Below are 8,200 nucleotides of genomic sequence, written 5' to 3' on the forward strand. Positions count from 1 at the left end.
TTTTTGCACACTTCAAATTTGTGAACTGAGTCACATCTGCTACATTTACTGTTCTAGGGTTAGAAGTTATCAAAATTGACAAAAGAGGATTCTAAATCAAGGTACTATGAAGAAGTCTGGCTGCCTCACAGTTCTTGGCAATCTGGCTGGACTTGTACGTACCTGGATAGTTTGGATTCCTGCAGTCTTGGGAAAGGATATCATTTATCAGGGCGTTAATAGTACATAGTACATGCTGTCCAATGATTGCAATTCATGCAGCATTTTTTTTCATTTTAAAAACAATTTATTGAAGTTTATCATTCATGAACATACATAAACAATAAATGGATAGTACAAGTTGTGAACTTACAAAACAAACATGCATAATATCATACAGGGCTCCCATATGTCATCCCATCACAAATACATTGCACTGTTTTGAAACATTTGTAGCAAATTATGAAAGAGCCTTGTCAAAATATTACTACTATCTATAGTTTGTATCTTGCATTTGGTGTATTTCCCCCCAACCCACCCTATTATTTTTTTTGTTCATAAACCATATAATTTATCTAAAGTGTACAATTGATGTAATTTTGTATAATCACCAAGTTGCGCATTCATCACTTCAGTCAATATTAGACCATTTTCATTACTCCGAAAAACAACATAGGAAAGCAGATGTAGCTCAAGTGATAGGACTTTTGCCTACCATATGGGAGGACCTGGGTTTGATCCCTGTGGCCTCCTGTTGAAAAAAGAAGAGAAAGCATGCCTGCACAGGGAGCCAGTGTCTGTGTGGTGAGTCAAGTGCCGCACAGCGAGCCGAGTGCCCACGTGAGTGCCTGTATGGTAAGACAAGTGCCCACATGGTGAGCTGAGTGCCCATGTGGTGAGCCAAGTGCCCACATGGCAAGCCAAATGTCCACGCGAGTGCCTGCGTGGCAAGCCAGTACCTGTGCAGTGAGCCGGTGCCCACACAAGTGAGTCACACAGCAAGATGATGATGCAACAAAAGAGAGACCAAGGGGAGAGTCAAGGTGAAATACAGCAGAAACTAGGAACTGAGGTGGCACAGCTGACAGGGAACCTCTCTCCACATTAGAGGTCCCCAGGATTGGATCTTGATGAATCCTAGAAGAGAAAAAATGGAATAGAAGACAAAAAGAGAAATAGATACAGAAGATAACACAGTGAATGGACACAGACAGTGAAAACAGTAGGGTGGAGGAGGTGGAGGAGAAGGGGGGAATAATAAATCTTTTAAAAAATAAACCACTATTATACCCATATGTTAGTGCCACTGATTACAAATCCTATGATGTACTTTCACCATCTCTATTGATTTCCAAACAACTTTTTACTAATTCTGCACAGATTAAACCTCAGCTTTCCATCCTCTAACCACATTCTTTTCTCTGATGACTTATATTCTAGCTATTAACTCCATGAGTTTGCTCATTATATTTAGTTTATAATAGCAAAATCATACAATATATGTCCTTTTGTGCCTGGCTTGCTTCACTCAACCTTATGTCTTCCAGGTTCTTCCATGTTGCCATATTCTTCATGACTTCATTTCTTCTTACAGCTGAATAATACTCTATCATGTGTATATACCACAGTTTGTTTATTCATTCATCAGTTGACAGGCAACTGGGTTCTTTCCATCTTTTGGCAATTGTGAATAAGGCCGCTATGAACATCAGTGTGCATGTCTGTTAGTGTCACTGTGCTCATTTCTTCTGGGTATATACCTTGTAGCTGTATTGCTGGGTTATATGGTAGATCTAAGAATGTTAGGATCACCAAACAGACTTCCAAAGTGACTGTACCATTCCCGCCAGCAGTGAATAATCATTCCTATCGTTCTACATCCTTTCCAAAACTTGTAGATTTCTCTTTTGTTAATCGTGGCCTTTCTAGTAGGTGTGAAATGGTATCTCTATTCCTGCTGCATTTTATTAATTACTGTTGATTTAACATTTTCAGTTTGGCTTGTCATGGGTTGTTTGGGTAATCCTTGTATTCATCTCACTATTTATTTTAATGTTCAATTTGTGCTTAGATATGACCACTGGGAATGCCTTCAAGTAGGTGCCTCTTCCCTTTTGGTATCTCCTTATCAGTCTTTGAATCAACTTTCTTAAAAACACAAGATATTTTGGGTTCATTCTGTATTTTCTTTGCACTGGTCCTGGAGTCACCATTTTTCCAAAGAGTTCTGGTTCCTTTTAGAGGAAATGTGTATTGTGCATGTGTATGAGGTGTGTGTGTGCTTGTGTATACCTGCACACTTACATACACATATATTTGTCTATGTCTATATCTCTCCTTATGAACCCATGAGTTTATATTGACACCTCTGGTCCAAAGCAACCTCACAAGGTACATTCTAGTCTTTCCTCTGTCCATATTTGTAACTTCCCTTTCTGACAGTGAGAAGCCTAGCTCCCCTTTTTCTAAATAAATCACCTAATTATTTACTCAAGACTTGATTACACAGAAAGTAGTTTCAGAGTCACCAACCTATACCATTGTACTAAGTAGAGCTAAATATTTCTTTATTGTTCTTTTTCTTTAGGTAAAATTTATACACAGTAAAATGTATACATCTTAAGTATATAATTCAATGAATTTTTTATAAATCCATAAGATATTGACCATTTCTCCTATCTAAGAAAGTTCTCTCATGCTCATTTGCAGTTAACCCTCACACCTCACCAAAGACAACCCCGGTCTGATTTTTTTCTTCCCTATAGATTGGTTTTGCCTGTTCTATCACTAAATATAAAGAGAACCATACAGGATGTATTCTTTTATTTCCAACTTCTTTTGTTTAGCACAAAGTCTATAAGTGTCACCCATGTTGTAGCATGTCTCAGTGATCCATTCCTTTTTTTTTTTTTAGTTAACAGTGCCAGGGGTTGAACCTGGGACCTCATTTGCAGGAAGCCAGCACTCAACCACTGAGCCACATCAACTCAACCACTCCCATAATCTCAGTCTATACATTCCTTGTCATAAGGTGCCAGCTGGGTGCCTGAACACTGTGGATCACCTTCTGGATCCCTTCTCTTAGGAGGTATAAAGAATCGAACCAGGGACTTCATATATGCAAGGTGGACATTTTTACACTGAGCTACACCCACTCCACCATTCCTTTTTATTACTGAGTAGTATTTCTGCAGCAGTTTGATATGGTTATGAATTCCAAAAATAGATACTGGGTTATGTTTGTAATCTGGTCTGTAACTGGGAGTGATTAAGTTACGATTAGGGTTTTGATTGGGTCACATCATTAGGGCATTAAGTCTCCACCCCTTGGTGGGTGGGGACTCACAGATAAAAGACATGGCAAAGGACAGAGTTGAGGGCTTTTAATGTTGGAATTTTGATGTTGGAGTTTGATGCTGAAGCTGGAGCCCAGGGAGAGAGACAGAGCTGTTCACCTGATAGTCTACAGCTGACATTGTGGAGAAAACAGGAGCTGAGCCCAGAGGAACCCAGGAAGCCTGAACCCTCGCTGACGTCGGCAACCATCTTGATCCAACACATAGAAATAAGACTTTGGTGAGGGAAGTAACTTATGCTTTATGGCCTGATATCTGTAAGCTCCTACTCCAAATAAATACCCTTTATAAAAACCAATCAATTTTTGGTATTTTGCATCAGCACCCCTTTGGCTGACTATTATAATATCATTGGCTGAATATTCCACAATTTGTTTATCTTATCTCCTGTTGATGGGTTTTTGGATTGTTTCCAAAACCTATTATGAATAAAACTGCTATCAACATTCTTATAAAGAAAAGAAAAGAAAAAGAAATAGCAGCTGTATTGGACATTTTTTCTGCCCCTCCTCATCCTCCCTATCTACTTTCTCTCCAGCCATTGCTTCAGCAACCTCCTTTGTGCAGCTGTAATTTGACACATCTTGCCGCAGCTGCACCACAGATCCGGGGCTTCTCCTGGACTTCAGTGTCACACTCAGGCATGTGGAAGTGTGAAGTCTATAGAAAACTGCTCCCCTTCTATCACTGAGGAAGACAAGTCTGAGCCATGTCTACACAGCTCCTCAGAAGTCCCCAGCAGGATTGAACCCCAGTTGCCCATGGTGGTGAGTGATTCTAATGAACCTCTAATTGGTTCTTCTCCTCAGGTTCAGTATACATTTAGAAGCATAGAGGCAAATAGCAGAAGTAAAAATTAAAAGTGTTAAAGGATAACTACATTACAGTGTTCTCTTCTAACTTGCCTCTCTCACTCCTTCTCATCCCACTGGTCACTATCTCTTTCCAGCATCACTTTCAAGATGCATTTCTATTTCAGAAGTGTTAAAATGTAAAAGATCATACATCTTTTGTTTGCATATACATGATCATCTGGTCATTTAATATATGTCTACCTTACTATCGTAATTTTCACAAGGGCACAGATGGAGTACGACAAACAGGTATAAAAACATGTAGATACTCAGTACATATTTGTGACTAAAAGAATGATGGACAGCAAGGAAAAGGAAAGCTGAGGAAATTCATTCCCAGTTTTGAAGTTGGTTTTGAAAGAAGAACTCTAAGAGAGATACTTAATGAAAGATGCAAAGAGGAAAGAAAACGAGATCAAATCCCCCAGGGCCTGAATGAATAAATAAAGAAGAGGTAGGACCAAGAAGAGTAGAACTGAGACCAAGAAGTAGTTTACACAGCAAAAGATGTAGAGAGGAGGATTTCCCATACAGATTCTCCTTCTCTAGAAGATGAGGAAGGAGAGCCTAACATCCTTAGCACAAAGTAATGCTTTTGCCACTATTTCCCTCCTTTTATTTCATGGAAAAATAGACTCAGAAAGATTATTTTAATAACCATCCTAAATTAGCTTATAGCAACTTTTCTATTAATCCTTCCAGTGCTGCTCTATAATCTATGGAGAAAATTCTATTTCTCGACTCCTGGTGACACCACTTCCTAGATAACATGTTTGGAATTTCACAGCTTAATATAATTACTGCAGATTCATAGAGCAATGACAGGATGAAGAATTTAATGACAATTAAAAATAATGCCACTTGCAAATAGAAAGAAACAGTTATTCAGACATCCAGAGAGTGTTCCCAATACATGTGCCTCAGGCTCTATCTGCAGCGTCCTGTTTGCTCCCCAAGTTAGGACCCCGAAAAGGATGCAAATGCTTTGTCTGGGGGACCAGGAAAGGATTGCATACACAGAAAGTAGTTTAGGAAGTGAATGGATATTATTTTTCCTTCTCCTCACTGGAGAAAATAGAGCCGGATTTGCTTCAGAGTTTAGACTTGATAGAAAAATGGTCTAGAATCCCTGTTCCAGGTATAGGGCATGGGAGGAATTCTGTTTATCAGTAAAACACTAAGGATGAAAAAAGTCTTTGTTGGAGAGCGTTATAAACCTAATAGGTAAAGGTTGAGTTGGTTTTGTAGTTGATATTTAAGTAGCATTTTAACCTTCCTAGATCTTACAAAATACCACAGATAATAGACATTAGGCCTGTGTGCTTGGCAAAAGACCAGCCAATTGTATTTACTAGCTCATTGACGTTCCTGCTGTGTGGGGTGGGAACTGTGAGAGATGCCACTTAACCAGAGAATGAGAAACTCCTGTGCTCGCACTGCCTCTGTGCTCACGCACAGATTTAGGAAAACTTAAATATGAACCTGGCAGGGAGGAAAGACTGGCTGTGTCCTGCCTTGGATATGACATGTTCATTAAAAGATGTCCCAAAAATGCCAGTCAAGGGAGTGCAGATTAGCTTCCCAGGGACTGCAAGGCATTAAATACTGGAGCCTGGTCACTGTCTTACAGCTGAAGATGCATCTCAGTCCTTCAGTGCAATCCCAATCAAAATCCCAGCAGGCTTTTTTATAGAAATTGACAAGCTGATTCTAAAATTCATATGGAAGTACAAAGGACTTAGAATAGCCAAAACAACTTGGAAAATGAAGATCTAAGTTGGACGACTAATGTTACCTGATTTCATGATTTATTAAAATGCTATAGGCATTGAGACAGTGTGGTACTGGTGTGAAAATAGAAAAAAGATCAATCGAACAGAACAGAGAGTCCAAAAATAGACCACACTTACACAGACAGCTGATTTTCAACAAAGGTGCAAAGACAATTCAGTGGAGAGAGGATGGGCTTTTCCACAAATGATACTGAAACACTTGGGTATCCACATGCAAATAAAATGAACTTTGTTACATACTTTGCACTATATACAAAAATTATGTAAAAATGAATCATAGACCTAAATATAAAACAGAAAACTTCTAGAAGAAAATATTAGGCAAAGATTTCTTAGATATGATGCAAAAAGCATATTGCGTAAAAGAAAAAATATATAAATTGGATCCCACCAAAATAAAAAACTTGCTATTTGAAAAATGCTGTTAAGAGAATGAAAACGCCAGTCAGAGACTGGGAGGAAATTAAATTTTTGATGAGGAAGAGGATACTTACATGGTTTCAAAGTACCTCTCCACAGAATATTTATTACTTACAAAGGGAAAAAGCAACTTTACAGTGAAGATATCACTTTAATCAAGGGACCGAAACAACACTACATTAATGGGATAAATCAAGATCATATACCACCTAAAGGATGCCGTGAGAGGAACACAGTAGCATTTCTGTAGTATTCTTGCCAAAGAAGTATGACCTGACTCTAATCATGAGGAAACATGAGACAAACCCACACTGAGAGATAATCTACAAAGTATCTGGCCTATAACCTTCCAAAGGGTGAAGGTCATGAAAGTTAAAGAAAGTTTGAGGAATCTGTTCCAGGTTTTTGGAAACTAAAGAGATGACAACTAAATACAATTTATGATACTGGACTAGGTGCTTTGATAACAAGGGCGTTATTGGGACAACTGACTGAACTTGAATAGGATATGAGGATTATATAGTAGTAAAACATCAATGTTAATTTTCTGATGTAGGAGAATGCCCTTGTTTGTAGAAAATTTCTAATATTTATATTTTATCAAGTTATTTATATTAAGGATATATTCATATTAAAATATTTTTAGGATGATAAAGTCACCATGATAGTAATTTACATCTTGAAAAGTTCTAGGAGAAAATATTCATTGTATTGCTGTTAACATTTTTCTGTAAGTTTGAAAGGTTTCAAAATAAAAAGGAAGGGACAAAACGAACATTGGGGGAATGATAAATAACACTTGGGAGCAAAATATGGTAAAAACAAAAACAAAAACCTCAAAAATCCAGTAGCAAGGTTAGAAGATAAGGCTAAGGAAATCTATCAAGAAAGTAGAACAAAAATTTGGGAAGGTAAGATAGAGGATCAGTCTGGGAAGTACAAAATTCAGAAGTTCCAGGAAGAAAGAACAGGACCAGATGGAGAGAAATGATCAACGATATAAATGAAAATTTCTTGGGCTGAAAGGAACCTCTGAATGTCCAGCATCACAGATGAAAATTTTTAAAAATCCATGCCAAGGTCTATAATTATGAAGTCCCAGAGAACTGAGGACAAAGAGAAGATTCTAAAAATTCCCAAAACGGGGTAGGGGGGAACCCAGGAAAACAGGGTTCTGGAATCAGAATGGCATTGGAAACTAGAAGACACTGAAGAACTGCCTTTAAAATTCTGAAAGGAAAAATGGGTTCAACCCAGAATTCTATATCTGGCAAAATCATCAGCAAAATGAGAGGTGACTAAATCAAGAAAGGTAAAGATATGGATCCAGAAAACAAGGAATCCCACACTGTAGAGCTGTGAAGGGAACACCCGGTGTGAAGTTGAAGCGGGATGCTAGGCAGCAGCCACTACAGCAGGTCTAACCTGTCCTCATTAGAGGAGGCTGAGGACTCCAAGAGGGACATCTGATGTTTCAACATGTTGAATATCAACGCTTTTTAAATATTCAGGGGATGGACCGGTGATGGCACGTAGAATACTAAGCAAAAGCAACAACAGCAAACAGTCAATTATTTACTAACTACAGAGTAAACCAAAGTTATACAAGAAAAAAATGAAGTCATAGTATACTCTGTAGTTTCATGTGGATTTAATTGTGTGTGCCCCAGTTTGGACATGTTCTTTGTCTTGGTTGTGAACCCCTCATAAATAAGTTCTCTTCAAACATGTTAATTCAGTTAAGGCATGGTCAGGTTGGGTTTTAATCTGAATTATTGGAGTTCTCTATTAGCAGAGT

The sequence above is a fragment of the Dasypus novemcinctus genome, chromosome 15 (assembly GCF_030445035.2).
Source record: "Dasypus novemcinctus isolate mDasNov1 chromosome 15, mDasNov1.1.hap2, whole genome shotgun sequence".
Lineage (NCBI taxonomy): Eukaryota > Metazoa > Chordata > Mammalia > Cingulata > Dasypodidae > Dasypus > Dasypus novemcinctus.